Here is a 17,739-nt window from a genome sequence, read left to right as displayed (position 1 = left end):
CACTTGAACCTGGGAGGCGGAGGTTGCAGTGGACCCCATCATTGCACTCCACCCTGGGTGACAGAGCGAGACTCTGTCAAAAACAACAACAACAACAACAAAAACTCCTGGCATCAAGACATCTTCCTGTCAGCCTCCCAATGCCCTGGGATTATACTGTTTCCTATAATTGAAGACACTTGTTCTCATACTGCTTTAAGGTATAAAAGAAAAAAAAACAACACAGATAATGGCAAATGTTGGTGAAGGCCGGGCATGGTGGCAGCCTGTAATTCCAGAACTTAGGGAGGCTGAGGTGGGCAGATCACTTGAGACCAGGAGTATGAGATCAGCCTGGGCAACATGGTAAAATCCCATCACTACAGAAAAAAATATAAAAATTAGCGAGGCATGGTGGCATACACCTGCAATTTTCAGCTACTCAGGAGGCTGAGATGAGAGAATCACTTGTGCCTGGGAGGTCAAGGCTACAGTGAACTGTGATGGCATCATTGCACTGCAGCCTGAGAGACAGAGCAAACCCCTATCTAGAAAAAAAAAAAAAAATGTCAGTGAAGATGTGGAGGAATTGGAACCCACATATATTACTGGTGGGAACATAAAATCGTGTAACCATTTTGTTTGGGTATTTCTTTTCTTGTCATTTTAATTGGATTTTTTAAAAATCAACACAGGGCTTCACTATCTTGCCCAGGCTGGTCTTGAATTCATGGGCTCAAGCCATCCTCCTAGCTGAGCCTCCTGAGTAGCTGGGATTACAGGTGTGAGCCATTGCACCCAACTGGTGTAGCCACTTTAGAAAACAGTCTGGCAGTTTCTCAAAAGGCTAAATGTACAGTCATCCTATAATGCAACAATTTCACTCCTAGGCATATATCCCAGAAAAATAAAAATATATGTCCACACAAAAACTGGTACAACAATCTTCATAGCAGCATTATTCATAATGACCAATACATGGAATACATGGAAACAACCCAAATATCCACCAACTGATGAACAGATAAACAAAATGCAGTGTGTCTCTACCATGGAATACTGCCATAGAAGGAATGAAATATGGATACACACTATGACATACAGGAACTTTGAAAACACCGTGCTAAGACGGAAAAAAAGCCACAAAAGATCACATATTGTACAATTCTATTTGTCCAGATTAGGCAAATCTATAGTGACAAAAAAATTAATCAATGGTTGCCTAAGGCTGGGGGCAAAGGTAGGTGGGGAGAGTAGGAGGTAGTGGCTAAGGGGTATGGATTTCTCTACAGGGTAATGAAAGCTTCTAAAAGTGACTGTGGTGATCGATGCACAGCTCTGTGAATATTCTAAAACCTACTGAATTGCAGATTTCAATAAATAAAGTGAATGGTATGTGAATCATATTTTAATAAAGCTATTATTTAAAATAATGATAATAGGGGGCTGGGCACAGGTGGTCATGCCTGCCTGTAATCCCAGCACTTTGGGAGGCTGAGGCAGGAGGATCACTTGAGGTCAGGAGTTTTGAGCCCAGTCTGAGCAACCTGGCAAGATCCCGTCTCTATGATAAAAAACGAAAACATTAGCTGGACATGGTGGCACATGTCTGTAGTCCCAGCTACTTGGGAGACTGAAGTGAGAAAACTGCTTGAGCCCAGGAGTTTGAGGCTACAGTGAACCATGATCATGTCACTGTACTGTAGCCTGAGCAACAGAGCAAGACCCTGTCTCTGAAAAGGAAAGAAAACAAATGCAAGTTTTTATCACTTTGTGAGTGTAGCCAAGTTGGAGGAGAAATAGACAATAGTAAAAGAGCACTGAATAACGAGGGTGAGTGGCTGGTTAGGCTCAGTTGCTAGCTAAATGGCTTCTAAAAAATTCATTAATAAAGTTACAGCTCTGGGGACAGTCATGTAGTCAAAGAATAAATGCTAAATTCATTACAAATGCCCATGGTCCTTCTTTACATGCCTTCTAGTGAAAAATTCCTAAGTGCCTAAATAGCAAGTCTGCAATGATAGCAGCTGTTTATTAAAGACTACAAAAAAGAAATGGAGGCCAGGCGTGGTTGCTCACATCTGTACTCCTTGCATTTTGCGAGGCTGAGGCAGGCAGATTGCCTGAGGTCAGGAGCTCCAGAGGAGCCTGGCCAACATGGTGAAACCCCATCACTACTAAAAATACAAAAATTAGCTGGGTGTGGTGGCGGGCGCCTGTAATCCCAGCTACTCGGGAGGCTGAGGCAGGAGAATTGCTTGAACCCAGAAAGTGAAGGTTGCAGTGAGCCAAAATCGTACCATTGCACTCCAGCCTGGGTGACAAGAGAAAGACTCTATCTTAAGAAAAAAAAAGAAAAAAAAGAAATGGCATCTTCTTCAAGAATTACATTGTGTTTCATGATAAGCTCTAATTTTGCATTTGTTCAAGTATTGATGAGATTTAGCCAATATGACACCCAACTTGGATAAAATGCAAACAACACAATTTCATTTTCTCATTAACAAAACTAATTAGGTAGTCTAATATCAACTCTGATCTTATTAAAAACTGATCAGATTTTAAAAATTATGGAATTATGGAGCCAATAAGATGTTACAACCTGTTCCAAGGGGAATTCCAAAATCCACACATATCTGAGACCATCAAGTATGATGAAATATATTTGATTACTATATTGAAAAATAAACTGATTACAAAGCCGACAATTGGACAGGGGTCTCCTCATCCACAGCCACACAAACCCGATCATGCAGCTATGTGGTTACAAGGCCTACATAGCCTAGAAGGGACTGGTCTGACTTGAGATTTCATGTGTATTTGTATTTTGAGACAGGGTCCCACTCTGTCACCCAGGATGGAGTGCAGTTGTATAATCATAGCTCACTGCAACCTTGACCAACTGGGCTCAAGAGATGTTCCTGCCTCAGCTGCCCCCATACCTGGGAATACAGGCAAGTACCACCATGTCAGGCATTTTTTTTCATTTTTGTAGAGAGAGAAGTCTTTCTATGTTGCCCAAGCTGGCCTCAAACTCCTAGAATCAAGAGATCTGCCCATCTCAGCCACATGAGTAACTGGGGCCATAGGTACATACCATCATGTCTGGCTATATTTATTTTTTTAAATTTATTTTTTTTTGTTTTTTTAGAGAGGAGGTCTTGCTATGTTGCCCAGGCTGCTCTCAAACTCATGGCCTTAAAACATACTCCCATCTCTGCCTCTCAAACTGTTGGAACTATAGGTGTGAGCCACTGCACCTGGCCCGACTTGAGATTTCTTTTATCTAGCATCCTTTACTTGGTAGGATTGGGAAAGGCAGTAGTGTTTTTTAAAATTACTTAATAATTCAATTAGAATCAAACTCAACCTTGACCACTGCCTTCTCTCACAGCTCACATCCAGTCCATCAGGAAATCCTACTGACTGACTTCAACATGTATCCATGCTCTGACCATCTCTCACCACCACCGTGAACCCGGGCAGGATCACTATCATCTCCCACCGGGATGTTGCCACAGCTTGGCCCCCACGCTTCTACCCAAATCTTCCCATAGTCTTTCTCAACTTGGCAGCCAGGTCGTGCTTTTAAATCAGGAGACAGACCATGTCGCCTCTCTGCTCAGAAGCCCTCGGTGGTTCCCATTTTAGTCAGAGTAAAAGCCAAAGCCCCAGCAATAGCATCCCAGGGCTTACACGATCTGTACCAATCCCAGCCCAGTAACTCCCTGGCCTCCTTGCTGACTTTGCTCCCTCTATCTCTTTGCTCCACTGGCCTCCTTCCAGAGCCTCAGACACACCAGAGAGTTTCTTCCTTTATCCAACAGGATAAAGACCCTGTTGACTCAGCCTACAATGCTCTTCCCTCAGCACCTTGGCCAGCTCCATCACCTGCTTCAAACTTTTGCTCAATATTCACTTATGAGGCCAATCCTGACCACTCTACTTAACATTGTCATCTGTCCCCATTCCCACCATGCTCATTTCTTTCTTTCTTTTTGAAACAAGGTCTTTCTTTATTGCCCAGGCTGGAGTACACTGGTGCAATCACAGCTCACAGCAACTTCAACCTCCCAGGCTTAAACAATCCTCCCGCCTCAGCCTCCCTAGGAACTGAGACTACAGCTGCATGCCAGAACACCTGGGTTTTTTTTTTTTTTTTTGAGATGGAGTTTCGGTCGCCCAGGCTGAAGTGTAAGGGTGCGATGTCGGCTCACTGCAAGGTCTGCCTTTTGGGTTCAAGTGATTCTCTGCCTCAGCCTCCTGAGTAGCTGGGATTACAGGCACCCACCACCACACCTGGCTAATGTTTGTATTTTTAGTAGAGATGGGGTTTCACCATCTTGGCTAGGCTGGTCTTGAACTTCTGACCTTGTGATCCACCCTCCTCGGCCTCCCAAACTGCTGGGATTACAAATGTGAGCCACTGAGCCTGGCCTTTTAAAAACATTTTTTTTAGATATGAGGTCTCATTATGTTGCCCAGGCTGGTCTTAAGCTCCTGGGCTTAAGCGATCCTCCTACCTCAGCCTCCTAAAATTCTGGGATTACAGGTGTCAGCAACTGTAACATGAGGTCCCAGCTTCACGTTCATTTTTGGTTGTTGCTACAACAAAGTACCCTACATTTAGTGGCTTCAAACACCATAAATCTACCATCTTACAGTTCTGGGGGCCAGAAGCCCAACTAGGTCTATTAAGGCTAAAGTCAAGGTGTCAGAGGGGCTGCATTCCTTCTGGGGGAGGCTCTAGACAGAATGTGCTCCTTTGCCTTTTCCAGCTTCTAGAAGCCACCCCCATTCCTTGACTTACCTCGTGACTCCATATTCAAGGCCAGAAGTACAGCATCTTCAAATCTCCCTCTCTGACCTCTTCTTCCATTACCACATCACTTTCTCTAATTCTGACTGTCCTACCTCCTTCTCTTATAAAGATTCTTGTGATTGGTAGGTATGGGGGCTCCCATCTGTAATCCCAACATTTTGGGAGGCCAAAGAGGAAGGATTGCTTGAGGCCAAGAGTTAGAGATCAGCCTGGGGAAAATAGGAAGACCCTGTCTTTACAAAATTAAAATTAAAATCAGCTGGACATGGTGATGCACGCCTGTAGTTCCAGCTACTGGAGAGGCTAAGGTGGGAGGATTGCTTTAGCCTAGGAGGTCAAGGCTGCAGTGAGCTATGATCACATCACTGCACTCCAGCCTCAGTGGCAGAGTGAGACTCTGTCTCAAATATAAGAAAAGAAATATACATTTGGTCTCTGCCCCTGGTTCCTGGCACAGAGCTTCCAAAGCTCTTAAAAAGCCCTTTGTGACAGAGGTAATAGGAGCATTTTCTGTTTTGATATTTAGTCTTAGTCCCAGGTTCCTGACACAAGGGCCTCTAAGGTCTTTCAGATCTGCAGCATGGTAAGAATGCATGTGGGATGCTGTTGAGCTAACAGGGTGGCTGCAAGCTCCTAGACTGCTTCAGGAGGAGGGCTAGCTGCCAGAGAAAGCAACCGCTTTTTTTTTAAATGGAGTTTGGCTCTTGTAGCCCAAGCTGGAGTGCAATGGCACAATCTCAGCTCACTGCAACCTCCACCTCCCGGGTTCAAGCAATTCTCCTGCCTCGGCCTCCCGAGTAGCTGGAATTATAGGGATGTGCCACAACTTCTAGCTAATTGTTGTTATTTTTAGTAGAAATGGGGTTTCACCATGTTGGTCAGGCTGGTCTCAAACTCCTGACCTCAAGTGGTCCATGTGCCTCAGCCTTCCAAACTGCTAGGATTACAGGAGTGAGCCACCGCACCTGGCCCCAACCACATTTTTTGAGGCTTGGAACTTTCAGCCTCACCTGCTGAACTCCAGGAGGCAAAAATTGACTTAACTACCAATGGCCAATGATTTTATCAATCATGCCCCATAAAAACCCAAACAGCAGGGTTTGGAGAGCTTCTGTGTTGCTAAACACAAGGAGGTCCTGGGAGGGTAGTGTGCCCAACAGAGAGCATGGAAGCTCTGTGCCCCTCCCCACTTACCTTGTCCTGTGCATCTCTTTCATTGGCTGTTCCTGAGATGGAGCCATTACATTGGGCCAGTAATAGAAAATAAGGTGGCCAGATGCGCTGGCTCATGCCTGTAATCCCAGCACTTTGGGAGGCAGAGGTGGGTGGAATCACTTGAGCCTAGGAATTTGAGACCAGCCTGGGCAACATAAGAAGACCCCATCTATACAAAAAATAAAAGAAATTAGCCAGATGTGGTGGTGGGAACCCTATAATTCCAGCTATGTGAGAGGCTGAAGCAGGAGAATCACTTGAGCCCTGGAGGTTGAGGCTTCAATGAGCTATGATTGCACCACTGCACACCAGCCTGGACAACAGAGCGAGGCCCTGTCTCTTAAAAAGAAAAGAAAAAAACCTGTTTTTCTAAGTTCTGTGAGTTGTTCTAGTAAATAATTAAACTCAAGAAGAAGGTCATGGGAAACCCTGATTTCTAACTGGTTGGTCAAAATACAGGTGACAACCTAGGACTTGCAACTGGCATCTGAAGTGAGGGTGGTCTTGTGGGACTGAGCCCCTAACCTGTGGGTTCTGCGCTATCTCTAGGTAGTGTCAGAATGCAATTGCGGGATACGCGGTTGGTATCCAGAGAGCTGGAGGATTGGTGTAGAAACTCCGCACATACATTTGGTCAGAAGTCTGTGAGTAGAGAGAAACGTGTTGCAGGAAGTCAGGGACCCCGAATGGAGGGACCTGCTGAAGCCACGGATGAAGAACATAAATTGTGAAGATTTCATGGACATTTATTAGTTCCCCAAATTAATAATTCCATAATCTCTTACGCCTGTCTTTACTGCAATCTCTGAAGTTAAATTGTGAAGATTTCATGGACACTTATCACTTCCCCAATCAATACCCTTGTGATTTCCTATGCCTGTCTTTACTTTAATCTCTTAATCTGGTCATCTTTGTAAGCTGAGGATGAATGTCCCCGAAGGACCCTGTGATAATTGCATTAACTGCACAAGTTGTTTAAACAATATGAAACCTGGGCACCTTGAAAAAAGAACAGGATAACAGCAATTTCAGGGAACAAGGGAGATAACCTTAAACTCTGGCTGCCTGTGGGCCGGGTGGAACAGAGCCATATTTCTCTTCTTTCAAAAGCAAATAGGAGAAATATTGCTGAATTCTTTTTCTCAGGAAAGAACATCCCTGAGAAAGAGAATGCATCTCTAAGGGGAGGCCTCTGAAATGGCCGCTTTGGGGACGGCTGTCTTTTACAGTCACAGATAAGGGGTGAAATAAGCCCCGGGCTCATGTGGCGCTCCCAGACTTATCAAGATGAGGAAATTCCCGCCTAATAAATTTTGGTCAGATGGGTTGTCTGCTCTCAAACCCTTTCTCCTGATAAGATGTTATCAATGACAATGAGTGCCTGAAACTTGATTAGCGATTTTAATTTTGCCCCGGTCCTGTGGTCCTGTGATCTTGCCCTGCCTCCATTTGCCTTGTGATATTTTATTACCTTGTGAAGCATGTGATCTCTGTGATCCACACCCTATTCATACACTCCCTCCCCTTTTGAAAATCACTAATAGAATCTTGTTGGTTTTGCGGCTTGGGGGGCATGACGGAACCTGCCGACATGTGATGTCTCCCCTGGACACCCAGCTTTAAAATTTCTCTCTTTTGTACTCTTTCCCTTTATTTCTCAGACCGGCTGACACTCAGGGAAAATAGAAAAGAACCTACATGAAATATCAGGGGTGAATTTCCCCCGATATCACACGGGCTCTTCTCTCACCTGTCTACCTGCTTAACTGCATAGGAGAGGCAATGGATGGTGCTCATGAACAAGGCAAGCATTAAAGTCAGACCAGACTAACATTTGACTCAGTCTTAATATTCAGGTGAGCTTGGGCAAATCGCTCATTAACCCCAAGTCTTCATCATTTTGTGCATATAATGGGGATAACTGTGGCACCCACCTGTTTTTGTGAGAATCAATGAAATATTATGCTTGATGTTATTGTGATCATGATTCTATCTGACAAGGGCAGTGATGCATGATAACATCAAAAAATTAGAAACTGTAATGAGGTCTCTTGAGCAAAATTCCATACAAGCAAATGACCGTCTCTCCAAAGCATTCCTGCCACACTTAATTCACCATTCCCTGAACAAAATGTGCCATCTTCATTGTTCAGGTCTGTATAGTGCTGGTTTCCCTGCCTGGGCAGCTCACTCCACCCCATCCCAGCCCAATCCCCATCCCTCCACCTCCCCCTTCCCTCCCCACTCTCATACAACTCTTCCTCATCTTACAGGACTTGGCTTCAATGTCACCTTAACTGGAAGCTTCTCTCCCTCTCCAGAAGAGATTCCCATTGCACTTGATGCATGCACTATTATTTGATCATTTTTGAGTTACAGTCCAAGTCTTTTTGTACCTGAATAACATGTTGCCCAGTCAGTCTCTCTTCCTGGATTCAGAAGTCTTTCATGGTAGGTCCAGCTAGAAGTGACAAAAAGACATTCTAAAAAAAAAAAAAAAAAAAAGAGGGATGACACAGACAGACATCAGCACTTAAAAGTTTTAAATGGTATGTGGAAAACAAAATTTAAGGGCTTCTAGGAGAAACGTAGGAGGGAAGGTGTTACTGGGAAATATGATAGATTAATTTTTATTTTATTTTATTTTTAGAGAAAGGGTCTTGCTCTATCACCTAGGCTGGACTGCAGTGGTGCAATCACAGTTAACTGCAGCCTCAACCTGCAGGGCTTGAGCAATATTCCCATCTAATTTTTATTTTGTTTAAGAAATGCAGTCTTGCTCTTAGCAAAGCTAAAGTGCAATGGTGTGATCATAGCTTACTGCAGCCTCAATCTTCTAGACTCAAGTGATCCTCCAGTCTTAGCCTCCCCAGTAGCTGGGACTACAGGTGTGCACTGCAACGTGTAGCTCATTTTTATTTTTTTTAATTTTTAGTAGAGACAAAGTGTCGCTATGTTGACCAGGTTGGTGGTGATCTCCCACACTCAGGCAGTTCTCTCACCTCAGCCTTCCAAAGTGCTTGGATTACAGGTATGAGCTGCCACACCCGGCTGAGGGGGTTAATTTTTAATTATATAAAGAGCTCAAAGCAAATATTAGAAGGAGCCTAAATGCCTCCAGCAGTTGACTGGTACTGGTAAATTGTGATACATCCATATAATAAAATATTATGCAACCATGAAAAGGATTAAGATAGATCAATAGGTATTGGCACAAATGTCCACGAAATATGAAAAGGTGAAGTGATGTTCAATCACCATGTACGTATCTTGAAGGATATGGCCCATTTTCTCAATAGCAATTATTTCCTGAGATAAGATTACGGGTCTAAAGAGTGAAGGAAATTTTTCACTTATTTAAAAGTATTTACTATTTTTATAATTTAATAAAAGATTAAACAGATCATTGAATTAGTAAAAGACAAAGTAACTCTATAAATAAATGGAAAAGACACAGATACCCCAGGCATTGGTGGCTCATGCTTATAATACCAGTACTTTGGGAGGGGGTGGTGGGGGGGATTGCTTGAGGCCAGGAGTTCCAGACCAGCCTAAGAAACAAAGCAAGACCTCGTCTCTAGTAAAAATAAAAAAATAAAAATAATTGGCCAGGCATAGTGGCATGTACCTATAGTCCCAACTACTGAGGTGGAAGGATCACCTGAGCCTAGGAGGTCAAGGCTGCAGTGAGTTGAGACTGTGCCACTACACTCAGGCCTAGGAGACAGAGCGAGACTTCATCTCAAAAAAAAAAGGACAATAAAGAAATAAAGCTAATAAGCTAACATAAGGAAAGATAAAATATGTGACAAATAGGCTGGGCGCATGGCTCACAGCTGTAATCAAGCACTTTGGGAGGCCGAGGCAGGTAGATCACGAGGTCAGGAGTTCGAGACCAGCCTGATCAACATGGTGAAACCCCGTTTCTACTAAAAATACAAAAATTAGCTGGGCATGGTGGCATGTGCCTGTAATCCCAGCTACTCAGGAGGCTGAGGCAGGAGAATCACTTGAACCTGGGAGGCAGAGGTTGCAGTGAGCCGAGATCACACCACTGCACTCCAGCCTGGTCGACAGAACGAGACTGCGTCTCAAAAAAAAAAAAAATGGGTGACAAAGTAAAAGTAATAATATGAGGTCTTTCATTTATCACACAGAAAATAACTTGTTAAATTATAATACCTGTGTGGGCGAAGGTGCAGTGAAATGGCCATTTTCTTGTAGTATTAGTGGTGTTTAAAATGTACATAAGCCTTCCAGGATAAAGCTTGGAAATTTTTTTTAAATCATACAGACAGTGACTCATTATACTGCCTCCTCCAACTCCTGGCCTCAAGCAATCCTCCCACCTCAGCCTCCCAAAGTGCTGGAATTACAGGCTGACAGCCACCATGCCTGAAAGCTTTGCAATTTACATCAAGGGTAATGAGAATGCTCATGCCCTGTGACTCACAGTAATCTCACTTCTGGAAATTTCATCTTTGGATGTAATTCAACCTAAACAAAAGGTCATATGCACAAACACAGTGAAAATCTGGGAGTAATTTTTTTCTTTTTTTAAAAAACATGGAATGCTTCACAAATTTGCATGTCATTCTTTCACAGAGGCCATGCCAATCTCTCTACTGTTCCAACTTAAGTATGTGTGCTATTGAGGCAAGCATGAGTAATTTAAGATAGAGTGGTTAAGTGAAATAAGGAAGAATTATGGAGAATTTAAAAATCTATGCTATTTATAGGCACCTAGTAACAGCTCAGTAAATATTAGCTGCTATTATTATTTTTATGGTAATTTCACTCAATTAAAAATTGTCATTAAAAATTACCATTGTCATGGAACATAATGTCTCCTACAGTATAATTGTAAAAACAGATACAATTAGTCCCTTGGTATATGGGGGGATTAGTTCCAGCTCTCCCATTTCTGTGTATACCAAAATCCACGCATACTCAAGTTTTCGAAGTCAGTCCTGTGGAATCCACATATAACACAAATGGGAAAATTAGTGAGGTGTGGTGACAAGCACCTGTAGTCCCAGCTACTTGTGAGGCTGAGGCAGGAGGATTGCTTGAGCCCAGGAGGTTGAGGCTGCAGTGAGCCATAATTGCACCACCGCACTCCAGTCTGGGCAACAGAGTGAGACAGAAGGTTGACTTTTTAATAGAAGTTTTCTGTTCACTTGAAGATATGGTCAGGATTGTGGCATATGAAAATTCTTCATAAAATAACTATCTAACTCAATTAATGCTGGAATTGGGAACAGCAGAAGTGTCATCTCAGAGCTACTCACAATGAAAGGTGATGTCTGGGGCTCAGGTGTGTTGAGGTCCCCATGCCTGGACTATGGGTGCTGAGTGGGATTTACCTGTTCATCATTTTCTATATTCCAGCACTGGGAAACTAGGGTTTATCCATCTTGATAAGATGTCATTTAAATTCCACTTCACAAGAACGACAAATGGAAGAAAGGTCATGAAACCACAGGACAGTACTTGTTCTCAAGGGAATCTTCAGCTTAGGTGGCTCTGCAAAAGAGAAATTACATTGTTGAAAAATCGTTGCAGGTCAGGTGAGGTGGCTCATACCTATAATCCCAGCCCACTGGGAGACTAAGGCAGGAGGATCCCGTGAGGCCAGGAGTTCAAGACCAGCCTGAGCAACACAGTGAAACCTCATCTCTACAAAAAATTAGAAAATGAACTGGGTGCGGTAAAACATTCGTATAGTCCCAGCTACTCTGGAGGCTGAAATAGGAGGATCGCTTGAGCCCAGGAAGTGGAAGCTGCAGTGAGCTCTGATCTCACCACTGCACTCCAGCCTGGGTGACACAGTGAGACCCTGTCTCAAGACAGACACACAAACACACACACACACACACACACACACACACCCACACCCCTAATCTCAGTCTGTCTAGCCTTGACTAATCAAAGGGGCCTTCTGGGTTACAGAAGACGTATGCTCTTTTGTAGGACAGGGAGAAACCAGCAAGCTTGTTCACAGACTTTTCCTCATCCTCTGCTTAGTTTTCCAAGAACCCTCACAGTGGAAATGGAGTCTCTGGGAAAACGACCTAAATCTTTGGGTTACCAGGGGAGAAATATGCCTCCTTTGTCAATTAATAAATGAAACACCTGCCTTAAGATCCAGGGAGTTCTGCTAGAATGAATCACTCCCTAAGACCCTGACCTATGCATGGTACATGAAAAACTGAAGTTTAACTGGGCACGGTGGATCGCACCCGTAATCCCAACACTTTGGGAGGCTGAGGCAGGTGGATCACCTGAGGTCAAAAGTTCTAGACCAGCCTGGCCGACATGGTGAAACCCCATCTCTACTAAAAATACAAAAATTAGTTGAGCATGGTGGTGGACACCTGTAATCCCAGCTACTCGGGAGGCTGAGGCAGGAAAATCGCTTGAACCTGGAAGGCGGAGGTTGCAGTTACTTCTAGAAGAATTTCCATTAGCCCTTTGAAATCCTTCAACATTCATGAAGGCCAAAGGGTTTTCACCTAATTTAATCTGATGGGTATGTGACCAAAGTCTTTCTAGGGAATACAGACTCCCAAACCGTTCAGCTGGGAAGTGAGGAGAGAATTTATTACTCAAAATCAAAGGGAAATGAAAAGAGGACAACATAGAATTGTCACTATTCTTTCTTGGCGGGGAATGGATTCCAGAGTCATTCTGTGACCTTTACATGACCTCCTTATTGGCATCTAAAAGCTTCCAGTGTAGGATGCAGCCAGCTAGGTTCTCTTCTAATGTAATAAAATTTGCTTCAGCAAATCTTATGCAGAGCCATCTCCAGGCTCCAGAAATAATAGGCTATAAATTACTGGATCTCCCATTTGATATAATGAAGTATAAGCACGGTCCTGAATGACTCTTCTACATACTACTCTGGGTGGCTTGAAGTGAATTTGATACAAGAACTGGAGCGAGCGCAAAGCAGAGCTAGATCTAGGATTAATGTGCTTGGGCCCAGCTCTTCACTACTCACCTATGAGTCCAGTTCCAGAACCCAAGTAGAGGGTGGGGAAAGAAGGCTCCTGACTTTTTTCCCTAATGTCTGCATCTCTTTCACATTTCTTATCTCCTTGCAAAGAAACTAAACAGGCTCAACTGAAATAACTAAATGATTAAACCCTATACAGAGAATCTCCAAAGACTGACAAAACATCATTCAAGACTGTTACACAGACAACCTTGAGGATGACTTGATGTACCAATACCATATTTGGGAACATTCCAAATTCCCATCAAGGATCTGCCTATATCAACACAGGAGCCAAGGACCAACCATTCAAATGGGCCCTGCTGCCAAGCCTTTTTTTTTTTTTTTTTACAATGCCATCTCTTCATGTTGTTCCATTTAACAAAACTGCAGCCCTTCATCTATCCTTAAGTCCCTTGGCCAATGGTACAGAGCCAGAGTATGCTACTCCCTAGCAGGAAATCAACAGGATGACCTACTAAATACCATTCAGAAGATGCTAAGACCCATGAATTGCAACAAGAAAGAAAAGACGGAGAATTAGTCAGATAGGTACATGCTGTGCCAAAAATGCACTACAGCCCCCACCCAATTCTGCCTAATCCTAGCTGGGCTGACACCAACCTGATGAGACAGGCCTATAAGATCTCAAACTAAAACAGAAACTCCTGAACTGGGTTCTTTCGAACCCAGGAAGCAGCAGTAAATCATTAAAGAACAGATAAGTTCTTAAGGTGAGGGAGAGTTTCAGATAAATGGAATGCTGGTAGAACACAGGGCCCAAAGGAGCAAAAGTTAACCTAAGCCCAGGTAGAACCTTGTTTACTAGAGTATTAGGCATGGGTTGGGGCAACTATTCTAACCAGAGAAACTGGCTTCAGTGAGGGCAAGTTGGCAATCCAAGGTATAGCATGCATAGGGCTGGCAAAATTCAGGGTGACTGAAGCAAAAGCTTCAGAACCAGAAAGACCACATCTGGGGGTAGAGCACAAAACTCTCAAGAGATGAATCTTTGTAAGAGTGAGGCAGAACTATATAGCAGTTTTAGGAGACCTGCTAGTGCCCAGCAAGAGCTCCAAACAGGCTATATGCAGGGATGCAGGCTGTAGTGTCAGGAGAGGAGGTTCACAAAAGTCATTCAGTCCAAGACCTCAAACTGTGTTCTCTACTAAAAGGAATCAAGGTTCCCTAGAGAAACGGCTGACTCCATGTATGGTGCAGTATATTGATCCTGGAACATCTTTTTTGCCAGAAAGCAAGGAAGCCATCAAAGTCCAACAGGATCACATCAAAAAGACATGAAAGTCAACTTGAAGAGATAATTATTAACCTAGATGAGACAATGTAAGCATCCAAAACAATAAAGACTGCAATGGCCTGAAATACATCAAATGCAAACAATAATCTATGAGTTCATAATGGTATTCAGAAAAAAAACTACTGGTCATTAGAGGGAAGGTTACTAGGTCACTAACTCACTACTCTGAAAAGTGACTTAAGATGAGAGGTAGGGTGGAGAATTAGCCATTTATTCAGTTTTTCCTGTACAAACATAAATTTTTAGGGAGATTGAAGCAGATGAAACAAATCTGGAAAAATGGAGGTAACTGCTTAATCTGCGGGTTGGGTGCATGGAGGTTCAACATATTTCTTTTGTGTGTATTTGAACCCCCTACAAAAAAAGCACATGATAGAATGTGAGCCAAGCAGCTTAGGGTTTAGGCAAGGCTTCTGCCTACAAGAGACACTAGGATATGAGGGGTAGTTTTAGCCCTGATGGGCTGAGCCAACTGGAGGTATATACGGAGGTGCTAAATTGCAGTGGTATCATGTTGCCCAGCACTTGATCAAATCCTAGATCCTAGGTCTCCTTGGTAGCATGCTTCCTAGGTAGTGGATCTGAGGCTATCTATAGAACTTCCTTTGCCGTCATAATTCGCTCAGAAACTACAAAAGTGCTTGCTCTTGAAAATGGAGTCTGTCTTTGTCCATTTCATGCTTCTATAAAAGAATACCACAGACTGCATAATTTATAAAAAGGAAAAAAGGAAGGAAGGAGGGAAGGAGGGAAGGAAAGGAAGGAAGAGAAAGAAGGAAAGGAAGGAAGGGAAAGAGGGAAAGAGGGAAGGAGGAAGGGAGGGAAGGAGGGAGGGAGAGAGAGAGGGAGGGAGGGGAAGGGAAGAAAAGGGAGGAGAAGGGAAAGGAGGAAGAAAAGGAAAGGAAAGGAAAGGAATAAATTTTATTTCTTAACAGTTCTGGATGTTAGAAAGTCCAAGGTTGAGGGGCCTGCATCTGGTAAGGGTCTTCTTGCTGCATCATCCCACTACAGAAGGCAGAAGGAAAAGAGAGTGCAAGAAAGCAAGAGGGTAAAAGGGGCTGAATTCTGTTTTATAATGTGCCCACTCTGTGATTCCTAATCTATTACCACAATAACAACATTAACTCATTCATAAAGGCTATTTTATTAGGCCCCACACCCCAACTGTTGCATTGAGGATTGAGTTTCCAGCACATAAACTTTGGGGGACACATTTAAACCATAGCAGAGCACTTAATTCAACCAAGAGGAGCTGGGAAAATCAAAGGCATGAGAAAGACAGCAAAAGCTAGCAGACAGAAATGCACAGGTTAAGGGAAAAAGTCACAATGAATCCTGTAGTGCAGGCTACTTTATCAAAAGCACCTAAAAAAGATCTCATTAACTCCCCCAGCTCACCTCCAACCACATCTAAAGAGCCACACACAGCACCACCAAAGACAGCACAATGAGAACAGCATTTTCCTCAACAGACAAGCTGGGAGTATCTAGACACCTGACCTCTATAGCTCCAGAACAGCCCTAAAACAGCTCCTCCCTAACCACCACTCAAGTCACCAGCCTGGAAAGTATTCAGAAAACCCAAATCCTGACACACCACTATGAAACAACTTAAAACAGCAAAGAACAACCCATTTAAACAGCAATGCCAGCTGCTGGGAAAAAAAGGAACAATAAGTAGAGGAGAAACAGACCTCTTGTGGTCCACCAAGACCCAGTCTCTCAGCTTCAGCACTTTCAAATGCAGAATCCATACCCCTCTGGGGCCTGTGGAGCTCCACAAAGCATGTCGTCCTCAAAGATAAATGAGCAGGCAAGCTGGCTAGAAAACCACTAAGGGTATTATTCTTTAAAGAATCTTTATAGGGTCAAAGAGGAATGGGTCTTAACTGGCTATGTGAACTCCCCACAGATTCTGAGGATGATGTCAGTATCCCTTTCCAGATGTGCTTAACACTTTGCAGTCACTTGTATTCCTGCCACCGAGTGCCAGTGCTTTGCTAATTTGAACTGATTCCAGCTCATGCTGACCCCAGCTCCCTGGATGTTACCATTAGCCAAGACTGTCACCCATACTGTACCCTTTCAAAGAGTCCTAAAAACAGCTCTTCACCTACTCTTCCAAGACAAGTAAAAATGTCTGCCAAAGAAATGGGGAAAAAAGATTCAGAGAGTGAAAACAATTAACATACTAACAAGAGAGCAAAAAGCAAAGGGGGAGGAGAAACTAGGAAAATCATATATGGGCTCACATCTATTTCCAAAGCTGGGCTAATGTCCTTTTGCTTGTGTCTGAATAAGGCACCAATTTTAAGCTGCTAATGAAACAAAAAGAAAAAGAGAAAGAAGCAGGCCCAGGCCGGGCGTGGTGGCTCATGCCTGTAATCCCAGCACTTTGAGAGGCCGAGGCGGGTGGATCACCCAAGGTCAGGAGTTCTAGACCAGCCTGGTCAACATGGTGAAACACCATCTCTACTAAAAATACAAAAAATTAGCCAGGCATGGTGGCGCATGCCTGTAAATCCAGCTACTCAGGAGGCTGAGGCAGGAGAATTGCTTGAACCGGGAAGGCAGAGAATGTGGTGACCTGAGATCACGCCATTGCCCTCAAGCCAGGGCAACGAGAACAAAATTCGGTAAAAACAAAACAAACAAAACAAAGCCACCATAAAATAACTCAGACTTAATTAAATACAACCATAGTGGTGAATGACTAAAGATGGATCACTCATAACAGAGACAATAGTCCAATAAGAATCTAAGAATCTGACCTTTTAATAACAAAAAAATCCTTTCCTTCGAAAGTAATATCCTCTCAAGGCCAGGAATTCCATTAGTAGAAAGCCTTTCTAAAAAACAAAATTCCTGGCCAGGCATGGCTTCACATCTGTCATCTCAGCACTCTGGGAGGCCGAGGCGGGAAGATCACTTGATGTCAGGAGTTTGAGACTGGCCTGGCCAACATGGTGAAACCCCACCTCCACTAAAAATACAAAAATTAGCCTGGTGTGGTGGTGGGCACCTGTAATCCCAGCGACTTGGGAAGCTAAGGCAGGAGAATTTCTTGAACCCAGGAGGCAGAGGTTGCAGTGACCAGCAAGGTTGCGCCATTGCACCCCAGCCTGGGCGTTAAGAGTGAAAACTCCATCTCAAAAAAAAAAAAAAAAAAAAAAAAATTCCTTTGGGAAGGCCTTCTACATAAAAATCTTCAACGTGAGACTGAAGAAAAGGGTATGGGATCATCACCGGATCTTTGGCTTTTATAGCTCGAGCTATAAGAACAAAAAGAAAAAGGATATCATTTAAACACAGTATGTAGAAAAGAATAATTATTGAATCTGTACTGGTCTTTAACTTTTACACTTTGATCTTTAATTCTGTTATTGTGATTGAGTCCAAAGAAAA

At 43.4% G+C, this 17,739-nt stretch overlaps 1 long non-coding RNA gene and 1 other non-coding gene across 2 annotated transcripts; both read right to left on the bottom strand.

Moving 5' to 3' along the window:
• Nucleotides 1-6,196: 6,196 nt before the first annotated feature.
• Nucleotides 6,197-17,485, bottom strand: LOC134739538 (uncharacterized). The gene is made up of 4 exons (XR_010126316.1): nt 17,106-17,485; nt 11,308-11,542; nt 8,413-8,499; nt 6,197-6,658 (listed from the first exon to the last, which is right to left on the bottom strand). It is a non-coding gene; the product is annotated as an uncharacterized LOC134739538 (long non-coding RNA).
• Nucleotides 10,577-10,680, bottom strand: LOC129035923 (U6 spliceosomal RNA). The gene has a single exon (XR_008502411.1). It is a non-coding gene; the product is annotated as a U6 spliceosomal RNA (small nuclear RNA).
• Nucleotides 17,486-17,739: the final 254 nt, after the last annotated feature.

The sequence above is a fragment of the Pongo pygmaeus genome, chromosome 3 (genome assembly GCF_028885625.2).
Source record: "Pongo pygmaeus isolate AG05252 chromosome 3, NHGRI_mPonPyg2-v2.0_pri, whole genome shotgun sequence".
In the NCBI taxonomy this organism is placed as follows: Eukaryota; Metazoa; Chordata; class Mammalia; order Primates; family Hominidae; genus Pongo; species Pongo pygmaeus.
Note: the sequence above shows the minus strand (reverse complement) of the source record. Positions and strands in the feature narration are given on the sequence as shown.